This window comes from Cydia strobilella, chromosome 20, assembly GCF_947568885.1.
Source record: "Cydia strobilella chromosome 20, ilCydStro3.1, whole genome shotgun sequence".
In the NCBI taxonomy this organism is placed as follows: Eukaryota; Metazoa; Arthropoda; class Insecta; order Lepidoptera; family Tortricidae; genus Cydia; species Cydia strobilella.
The window spans coordinates 11918415-11929424 of NC_086060.1; positions in this window are offsets into that span (position 1 = coordinate 11918415).

The following is an 11010-nucleotide window of genomic DNA, read 5'->3' on the forward strand; positions in this document are numbered from 1 at the left end:
CTAGTGGGTAGTAACCCTGCCTGCTAAGCCGGGTTCGAATCCAGGTAAGGGCATTTATTTGTGTGATGAGCACAGATATTTGTTCCTGAGTCATGGGTGTTTCTATGTATTTAAGTATTTATATATTATATATAAATATTCTGTCTTTTCCAGACCAAAGTCTCGAAACTGGTTGAGAAAACACAAAATTATTAATCTTTTTCCGAAAAGACTGTTTCAGAAACTCTTGCCGAAACTAGAATATAGAATATTTCTTCGAAACCCACGTAGCAGTGGCGATTAATAATTTATTTAAATTGAAAAGTTTGAAATCCTTGAGAGTTTAAAGTTTAAGTACTTAGCCATACTTTAAATATTATTATATGTTACGTTTTTATTTTAAACGTGTTCCGGCTACCTTAACCCACTTACGGAGAAGCAGCTGATGTTTAAGAGACTCATATATATTCCTTAGATACATAAATTGATCAATTTATACTAAATGTCCAAACTCCAATACTTACCATGTATGTACATATACAAGCCTCTTGCCGCCTCCGCCCCCGCTGCCGCCCGTAACTCACGCCATCTTGAAAACTCGAGGTGACATTTGCATATTTTCATGCATGTTTAATTCAGCTCCAAGTTGAATTGTTAACGGAATAGTTCCTTGACCCCAACTACCAAATGTCATAACTCACAGAACAATCTTATGGACATAATCCCTTTTGGAGCTAGGATAGTTCTGTAAACTGCCAAAGCTAAAAGGGTGTAAGTGACAGAAAATTTGTATGGAAATAAGGCGTTTTGCGTTTGAGTTAGCTCTTCGCCTGAAGGAGTTGAGTTGAGGCTGTCACGTTACTCCCTCCTCCACGTATATTGGAGGAGTGAGTAACGGAGCTGGGTGTGAGGAGGTAGAAAGGAAAGGATAGATATAACAGGGGTAGGTTCTTTATTTATCGGCTATAGTCTAAATATGACACGCTAACAGATGGTTTAAATTACAAAAAGAATAAAAATACGTTTATAGTTGCGCTAGTAGCACGCGCAAGGCAGGAGCACGCACACGGATAGGCGCGCTGATAGCACGCGCAAGGTGAGGCGCGCTGGTAGCACGCGCACAGTAAGGCGCGCAGATAGCACGCGCAAAGGTAAGGCGCGCAGATAGCACGCGCAAAGTGAGGCGCGCTGGTAGCACGCGCACAGTAAGGCGCGCAGATAGCACGCGCAAAGGTAAGGCGCGCAGATAGCACACGCAAGGTGAGGCGCGCTGGTAGCACGCGCACAGTAAGGCGCGCAGATAGCACGCGCAAAGGTAAGGCACGCCGATAGCGGGCGAGGCGCGGTGACAGCACGCGCCTGTTGAGGCGAGGCGCGCCGATAGCGCGCGCCTAGGAGACGAGGCGCTCCGCTAGAGCAACCGCAAAGCACCACCGGACTTGGGCGCGTGCAGAGAGCGCCAGACTTCGCCAGGAACACAGGTAACTTTTTAAGGAGCGCGAGCGAGGGTTTCTTGATGGTGCGGGGCCTGGCTTGGCCCCGCACGGACCCTTACAACTGACGTTCCTTTGTTGGGAACTAGAAGCAAACTGAATTCAGATGTCCGCTGGGCCGCTTATATAGCTAGCGATAACATTTTCTAGAATTATTCTTTACTTTGTTATTATTTTTGAAAATATTTGAAAATATTTGTTCACCAGTAACAATTTTTAGATAAAATTTAGAACAAACTACTTGAAAACTATACGACCTAAACTTCATGCTAAAGAATTTTGAGTAAATTATTAGTTTGACGGATAATGTCAAAACAAAGAAACAAATATGTCAAGGAAAATTTATAGTGAATTTTAGGTCGATTAGCTTCGAAATTATAATAAAAACATGAAATGATTAGAAAAACAGCAAGGTAAGTAACCGGACGGGTCAGCGCCGTATTAGGGTAGAAGGAGTTTTAGGGATAATTTAGAAATGGTAGCCAGAAAGTAAACATTTTAAATCAAAAGTTTCAGGGAGTAATTTGGAAGACGAGAATCAGACAGGAAGAGAAGGCAAAAGCGTTAAGAAATTATAGCCGATTGGAGAATCCTGAGCATCAGCCCGTGGGAGTAAGAACTGGGAGTTAGGACCCAGGTATGAGATGCTACATTACCCCAAAAACCACGGAAAAAAAACTTTGTCGTAATCTTAAACGGAAAAGTTTTTTTTTTTTTGTGAAGAGTTAAGTTTAGGGGAAAGTAAAGGAAGTAAGGTAAGTAAGTAAGTAAGTAAGTAAGTAAGTAAGTAGGTAGGTAAGTAATTAAGTAGGTAGGTAAGTCAGAAGAAAGAAAGAGCAAGCTCGTTAATGGGGATGAATAAATGGAATGAGAGGATGAGTGATATAATGGAGAAGAAGATGAATAGATCGAGGAACTTCCCTGCACTCATACATCGCCTGTCATAATCACGCATTCATAAGTCTCTGGCAAAGGAAGGGGATGTGGTTCACGCTCTATGACGCACACTCCTAGGAAGTCCTCGCTATGACCTGAGGCTTCTTTATAGAAGGGAGTAGTCAGCCGCTCCACTGGAAAAGATAATAAGATAATAATGAACGACCTAAGGCTTATTTTAAGGGAGTAGTCAGCCGCTCCGCGAAGATAAGGTTATGTACAAGTTCTAGTCGGTTTAGAGCCGACGAGAATAGAGAGTAGGTGTAGAACCTACTTAGGTTGTGGTAGGGGTAGACCTACCACAGTAGAGTAAAAAAAGTAGTGTTTGACCATAAGGCTTATTTTTTTCTTCAGAGTTGGACTACCGCTCTGCAGGGTGAAGAAAAGAAAAAGAAGGGCACCTGGCTTATTAAGCCACCCGAGAATATGAAGAAATATTTACAGATGACACACTCACTCAAAATGAAAGAAATGGAAAATGGCAGTTAATGAAGAATGAAAACGAGCTTGAAGAAGAAAAAAGGGGAGAAGGAGGACGGGCTGAGCTGAAGAGTAAAAGAAGTACAATTATTATAAAGTTAAAGACCTATGAAAAATACATCATTAGAAATAAAAGTGATAAAAAAAGTAGCTATCTAGTCTGATTGCTAATAAGATAATCTAAAAAACGTGCCATATTGACTAAGGAAATAGAAAATTAAACAGAAAGAGGCCGAAAAGTTGTTTAAGATTTAAAGACACGGATTCTGTCTATAATTTAGAATTTAGTGGGTTAAGAAAGCCGGTAAATTTAAAAGTTGGGCGCCAAAACTGTCACGTTACTCCCTCCTCCACGTATATTGGAGGAGTGAGTAACGGAGCTGGGTGTGAGGAGGTAGAAAGGAAAGGATAGATATAACAGGGGTAGGTTCTTTATTTATCGGCTATAGTCTAAATATGACACGCTAACAGATGGTTTAAATTACAAAAAGAATAAAAATACGTTTATAGTTGCGCTAGTAGCACGCGCAAGGCAGGAGCACGCACACGGATAGGCGCGCTGATAGCACGCGCAAGGTGAGGCGCGCTGGTAGCACGCGCACAGTAAGGCGCGCAGATAGCACGCGCAAAGGTAAGGCGCGCAGATAGCACGCGCAAAGTGAGGCGCGCTGGTAGCACGCGCACAGTAAGGCGCGCAGATAGCACGCGCAAAGGTAAGGCGCGCAGATAGCACACGCAAGGTGAGGCGCGCTGGTAGCACGCGCACAGTAAGGCGCGCAGATAGCACGCGCAAAGGTAAGGCACGCCGATAGCGGGCGAGGCGCGGTGACAGCACGCGCCTGTTGAGGCGAGGCGCGCCGATAGCGCGCGCCTAGAAGACGAGGCGCTCCGCTAGAGCAACCGCAAAGCACCACCGGACTTGGGCGCGTGCAGAGAGCGCCAGACTTCGCCAGGAACACAGGTAACTTTTTAAGGAGCGCGAGCGAGGGTTTCTTGATGGTGCGGGGCCTGGCTTGGCCCCGCACGGACCCTTACAACTGACGTTCCTTTGTTGGGAACTAGAAGCAAACTGAATTCAGATGTCCGCTGGGCCGCTTATATAGCTAGCGATAACATTTTCTAGAATTATTCTTTACTTTGTTATTATTTTTGAAAATATTTGAAAATATTTGTTCACCAGTAACAATTTTTAGATAAAATTTAGAACAAACTACTTGAAAACTATACGACCTAAACTTCATGCTAAAGAATTTTGAGTAAATTATTAGTTTGACGGATAATGTCAAAACAAAGAAACAAATATGTCAAGGAAAATTTATAGTGAATTTTAGGTCGATTAGCTTCGAAATTATAATAAAAACATGAAATGATTAGAAAAACAGCAAGGTAAGTAACCGGACGGGTCAGCGCCGTATTAGGGTAGAAGGAGTTTTAGGGATAATTTAGAAATGGTAGCCAGAAAGTAAACATTTTAAATCAAAAGTTTCAGGGAGTAATTTGGAAGACGAGAATCAGACAGGAAGAGAAGGCAAAAGCGTTAAGAAATTATAGCCGATTGGAGAATCCTGAGCATCAGCCCGTGGGAGTAAGAACTGGGAGTTAGGACCCAGGTATGAGATGCTACAAGGCGTGAAGTTGGTCGAGATTTCGTATAATAGAAATTATGGCGAAATGAAGGCTGAGTATAGGCTTTTAGAGGATTTGAAAGGTGCCTAAAAATATTTTAATTATAGGAAGGAATATTCATAGTAAGTAGCTGGTTTACTGTGGAGAGCTACCAACGATCAACGTTCGTGTGTATAGCGACCTGCTAAATTGCATGTACACATATGAATGGAATACATTCTTCTGGATATTGATACTTTCAAAAATATTTTTATACAATCTGATGTATCCACAGCTATGCCCGTCGTTTGTTTTTTCTTCGTTAGCTTTTAAATTTTTGTATGGGACTTGTTTTTCACTCCTTAATCTTATAAAAGTCAAAGTCAAACGAGGAGCGATAGCTATGGTTTATGGTTAATGTTAATATACATCAAATTGCGTAGTTTTTTCCATAATGTCAAAGAGACGCCGTTTTTCACTAGTTACCCTCGTAACTCTATTATACTTAATTAATAAATGACATCCATTCAAGTGGTATAATATGTCACTGGTGTTATCGGACAGCAAATAGCCGAAGCCACTGAAACCACAAACAAATTAATGTCCGCCGCTTCATGGCGAGTGATGACGGTTGCGGGGTAGTGAAGTGCCAAGTTCTGGCCAAGTTATACCAGACTTGCTAATTACATAATCTATTATTTATACCACGTCGGTGGCAAACAAGCATACCGCCCGCCTGCAGGTAAGCATTCACCGTGGCCTATGGACGTTTGGAACACCAGAGATATTGCGCGTTGCCGCCCCTTTAAAAGCCTATACACTCCTTTTTTGAAGAACCCCGTACTGTAGTCTCTCGGGAAAACCTCAGCAGGGAGCTCATTCCAAAGCCGAAACGTCCGAGGGAGGAAATTCCTCTTAAACCGCACAGTGGTCGCACCATTTAGGTTCTAGGGTGTGAGCATGAACACCCTGCCGACGGCTAGCGGTCCGGTGATAGAAAGCGGCCGTTGGCATCATGTCAAACAATTCTTCAGAGCACAGCCCATTGTACAAGCGGTAGAATACAATATCAAGTTCCAAACGTCATAAAACCAATACATAACGTACAGTCAGAATCATAAGTAAAGTATCAGACTATACGTCAAAAGTATCTACTTATCTTAAAACATAACAAAAAGTGACGGCTCAATATGTAGAACAATTAGACTGCAACAGATACTTTGGAATGCCAACCGTAGTTATTATCACTATTTAGTGTAGAGAAATATCACTAAGTGTTCGAGGTAGGCAAATATTTTTGGCACATTGATTCATTCGTTTCTTTTGATGCTGGCTGTAGAGCCAGCAAAAGTAGCTTATCGGGTGTTTAAAATTTTGACACACCTTTATTGTTCAGTAAGCAAGAGTTTTGAACACCAATTAATGATCATTGATGATAGAAAAAACCAATGAAAATAAAATAATGCACGGAAATGATTACGTGGCTTTTCGTAGCATATGTCATTTCCATTTTTTCTGCGTTTGTGGATGTTATATTGGCATCATGGCTAGGCCCTCTGGGTCGCTTACTTCTGACGACTATATTTTATGAATTATTAGAACAAAAATAAAAATCACGAGCAATCATTAATTTACAGGACTTGTCCATTTCTCTACCCGCACATAGCTATTTAATTACTCGGTAAAATGGCTCGTACATTTCCCCGTCATATTTGTTTATCCGCTGGTAATTTATGTAGCGTAATTAATTAGCACGTATTAAAACGTTATTAAATGCAAATTGAGTTCAAGTGCCACTGAGGCTGATTAAATGGACAGGGAATTGAAATTTATTGTAATCTACAGTTTAACACGGGTTAAACGAAGGCAAATAGAAATACTTAAAAGCTACAATTTGTCCCCCATGTAGAGGTACCTATGTTAACGATAGTTAAAGCCGTTAAAGGGTGTCGGAGAAATCATCAAAATTTGGCTTCATACATTGATAGCCATCTAAACAATTTCAGTCGAAACTAAATGTAGTAGATTTTGGGCCCCTTCTTTGGCCATCGTCTCATGAGAATCATGAGTTAATTGGTTGGCAAGATCATGAAAAGTCTAACCTATTTACCAAACCATATCGTGAAATGATCAATTCTAAAACGGCATATCATTAAATGATCAAAATCTATGATCTGGCCACGAATTTGTCCCCCATGTAGAGGTACCTATGTTAACGATAGTTAAAGCCGTTAAAGGGTGTCGGAGACCAAAATTTGGCTCCATACATTGATAGCCATCTAAACAATTTCAGTCGAAACTAAATGCAGTAGATTTTAGGCCTCTTGCGAGTATTTTAGTATGGGTGTCGTGGCCGTCGTTTCATGAGAATCATGAGTTAATTGGTTGGCAAGATCATGAAAAGTCTAACCTATTTACCAAACCATATCGTGAAATGATCAATTCTAAAACGGCATATCATTAAATGATCAAAATCTATGATCTGGCCACGACATTGGCATAATCACATTTTGTTCCTTTTATAATAATTAAGTTACAAAAGTTAGGTTAACGCGTTTTAGCAAAAACTTATGTTCTTGCCAAAACGTGTTTATGTTTTATTTTTATAATCAGAACAAAAAGAGCGACATTTCAAAGCACAAGTTGAGATATGAAATAATAACTTACCTACTAAAAACATTTTAGTTCTTCTTTTTTCTCTTCTTTATCTTCGCCCTAGGTAGATCTACGCATGAGTCGACTAAAGAATCAGTTCGTTTTGTGAACGCACACGCAGTGACGACAAAGCGTACTGATTCTAATGCCGGCACACGACATCTTATTTCTTCTCCACATTTCTTCTTTGTTCTGTCTTCTTATTCTTTCTTGGTCAAAGTTTACAGATTCTTGTGTCAGCACACGGCATCTCTTTATCTTCTTCTTGATTTATTTTATTTTCATTAAATAAAAACTACGTTGGCGCCCAACGTGGGGCCCGAAAGTTGGGCGCCAATGTTTTGGTTATGGTGGTAGTTTGAAAAGTAACGCTACGCATAGTAGCCTTATAAAAAACTATAGACATTTATATGCCAATCGTACTAAAATTCAAGACTGATTGATGAATGATGATTCTAGCTTGGTTCTCCAGAAGGCCTTAGCAAATTTTATTATTATTAAGTAAACAACAAATTTATATTTACTTAGGAATCCCGCAAAACTATTACTTTGTATTGTCGTTCAAACTAAGTAAACTAATATTTAACATTAGACCAGTGATTGTTTCATTTTGATCTTGTTTCATATCAAGCATTTCGCTCATATTTAAATATATTTTTGTGCAGTCAAGTTGCGCACGCAAAATGAGAATAATTTGATATTAATCAAATAGCCCCCTAAGGTCCAATACATGTTAAAGTTAGTAATAATTTATTGTCAAATTATGCATATCAGTTTACAGATGTTACAATAGTATGTTATAATAGTTAAGTAAGTGTCACAATAAATCGGTTTACGGTATACAATGTACTTATTCCTAAAATACATATAGCCAAATATGTATAATATATAATATGGTACCGTGACACCTGTCTTGCTACTGACTGAATTTGAGTATTTTTTATTGCCATATATATTATTCCAAAAAGCTGCGTCTATAATAACATTATTTAATATGTTAACTGTCTCTTTAACTTAATCAAGCTACATCGTTGGTCTTAGTTTTACAGGATTTATGTACTGTACTTAATCATTTTTACCACTTAAAAACTGCATGACGCTATACTGGTAAAAGTACATGCCTGTCTGCATCTGTAAATCCTCAGACGAGTTATATTCCCTTCAACATGTCGGACGCTGAAAAGCATTAAAACAAATGGGAAAACATTTCACACTAGATAGGATAAATCCTAAAAGCCAACGATGTGCCAAATAAAAACGTTCCCAATATTTAATTCTTTGCTCCGAAATGACAGTAATCCGATTAAATTAAACATGCTTCGAAAAATACTTTCAATATGCAAAGGTATTTTTAAAATTTCGATCAGAAGAACGAACAGGCATTATTCTAATTTTAATTATAGTTTATAAATTCAATCTGGATTAGATATGGACCGACAACAAAAAACGTCACTTTTGACAATGACAGATTGAATTCATATCCTGTTATTAAAATTAGAATACGCCTGGAAGACATTTTAGGCTTTTTGACATTGTGAAATCACTTGAGTACCATTTATTTCAGTATGTAAAAATAAACAAATCAACTACTTAGTATGCTTTTGGTAAGCAAAAAAAATATCTATCATAAATCCCATTTATGTACCGCGGAAAAAGATTAAGACTATTTACTTTTTCGCTGATGACGGTAAAATTACTAAAACATCACAGGTATTCTTTTATTGCGAAATTAAAAACACTTTTTTACTGGGTATATTTTTATACATCTAAAATTGTCTTGTGGTTATCGTCTGAGGGTAAATTGAAAATGTTATGGTGCTGTAAAAATTTATTTGCGTTTTGGGTATGAAAGAAAACTCAGTAATTTCAATGAATGATAAATTGGTCTTTATTTAGCTATAATAAACGAAATAGAAACAGTGTGTCTTATTATAAACTGTCCAAAGTAAACAAAGGATACCTAATTGTAACATTTCTATGCTATATTCTTAAGTAATTAGTGCACGTGGAAAGAATTGTCAACAGTTTCTTTTAATTAAAAATTATTAAGTTTGTAATAAAATATTATTTTACAAATTAAATTATTATAGAATTTGTTATGTTACAAAAACAGTATTTATAACAAATATTTTTCGTGTACATTTAAATAAAAAACTGTGGATGCTCTCTAGCAAGTAGATACTTGTGTATTTTGGCTAAAACAAATACAAAAAAGGAACTGTATATCATTTAAAATGGGGTTGTATTTTAAATCCTCAGCCAGTAAAAAAAAAACATACTTTTAGCTTTTTTCCTCTACCAACAGTTTACTAAAATGAAGACGAGTATATATTGTTAATTAAAGAAAAACGGTAGTTAATTATAAAAACGAATACTGTTCTCTGCGACTTTTTCATAAAATTTTCTCTGCGAAATTATTTAAGCATTTAATTTTAAATAAGCTTTTATACCTTATCCTTAATTACTTCCTACTCATATTTTACGATAATTTAGAATATTTCAGCTTTTGATGTCAATAAGTGATAAATTATTACAAAGCGTTCGTTATGTTACTTAATTAATTATATTAATTATGATTTTTGCTTACTTTGTTGAGAATTGTTATTGTATAAAGTGCGAAGTGTCATCTTTTACACTTATTATAAAATATAATAAATATTAACAGGAAATGTATTCATATTTTTGCGTCTCCGAAGATGCTTTTGAACAAGATAAACGGAAATTAAAGTATTTTCTGTTCTATTTGATATGTGAAAAATAAAATAACAATTTTCAACCAATGTAAGCTTTTAAACCTTAACTATTTAGCTCTTAGCCAATATTTCTAGTAACAAAAGTTGTCAATATTTGTTAAACCCTATTTTTTGAGAAATTGTAACAAAATATTTGTTGTATATTTCGAATAGACATATTGCATTTTTTTCTTCATTTTTCAACAATTACAAAGTATATTTATATCCACTGCGGTGGTATCGATGGAAATGAAAATGCCCACACAGATAATGAGAAAAGACTGAAAAATCCGTATAAGGTCGTCACTGACCCAATAAGTACATGTCGTCGTCATTGAAGTCGATTGCAATTAAAAAATTTGTTATGGCTTTGAACTGGTTTTGATACGATTGTCTTAGTGGATCATAAGGGAAAATAAGATCAATATCGTAACAAGTTGTTAAATCTGGATCAGGCTCATTGTCCTGCCGAGCACTAGGCCGTAGGCCGTTTACTTAAATAAACATCGACATTGGATGGTGTGATTGTTGTGTTATCACCAGCCATTTATCTAGTTAGTAAACAACCTGGAGGCTATTAAAATAAATTGCCAAGTAATCTGGCAGCAGCTGGGACCTTAACGATTATGGCTGTTATTTACAGTAATTTTGATTCATGGATAACAGAATACGAACCAAGAGTAGAAAATGTCCCGAAACATTTACAGTTGTGAATTTTTATATTTTAATAATTCGTTGTTAATTATATTGGTAACTGAAAACCGAAATAAATGTCATATACTAAGGAAAAAATTACCAAAGCCTCCAGTGTTCAGAGCTGGAACAAGACACAAATTGAATTAAAATATTTTCATAGAAAGTAATAATTTAATTTGTCCTTCAAGTATTGGTAACTGAAATAATATAAAAAACAACAGTGGCTTAAAGTTAAATAATTTATACTTTAGAATTAAATAATCATGTTAACAAAGTACCAGTAAAAATGTCTTTGGTTTAAGTGTTTTAAAACTATATTTTTCTTATCCCACCTGACTTAGCTGGGCCATGTCACTCGATACATTTTGTTATTTTATGAAATGAAAAACAAACAATTACTTAACCCAAAAAAACATAAAGTATTTTTGAAATGT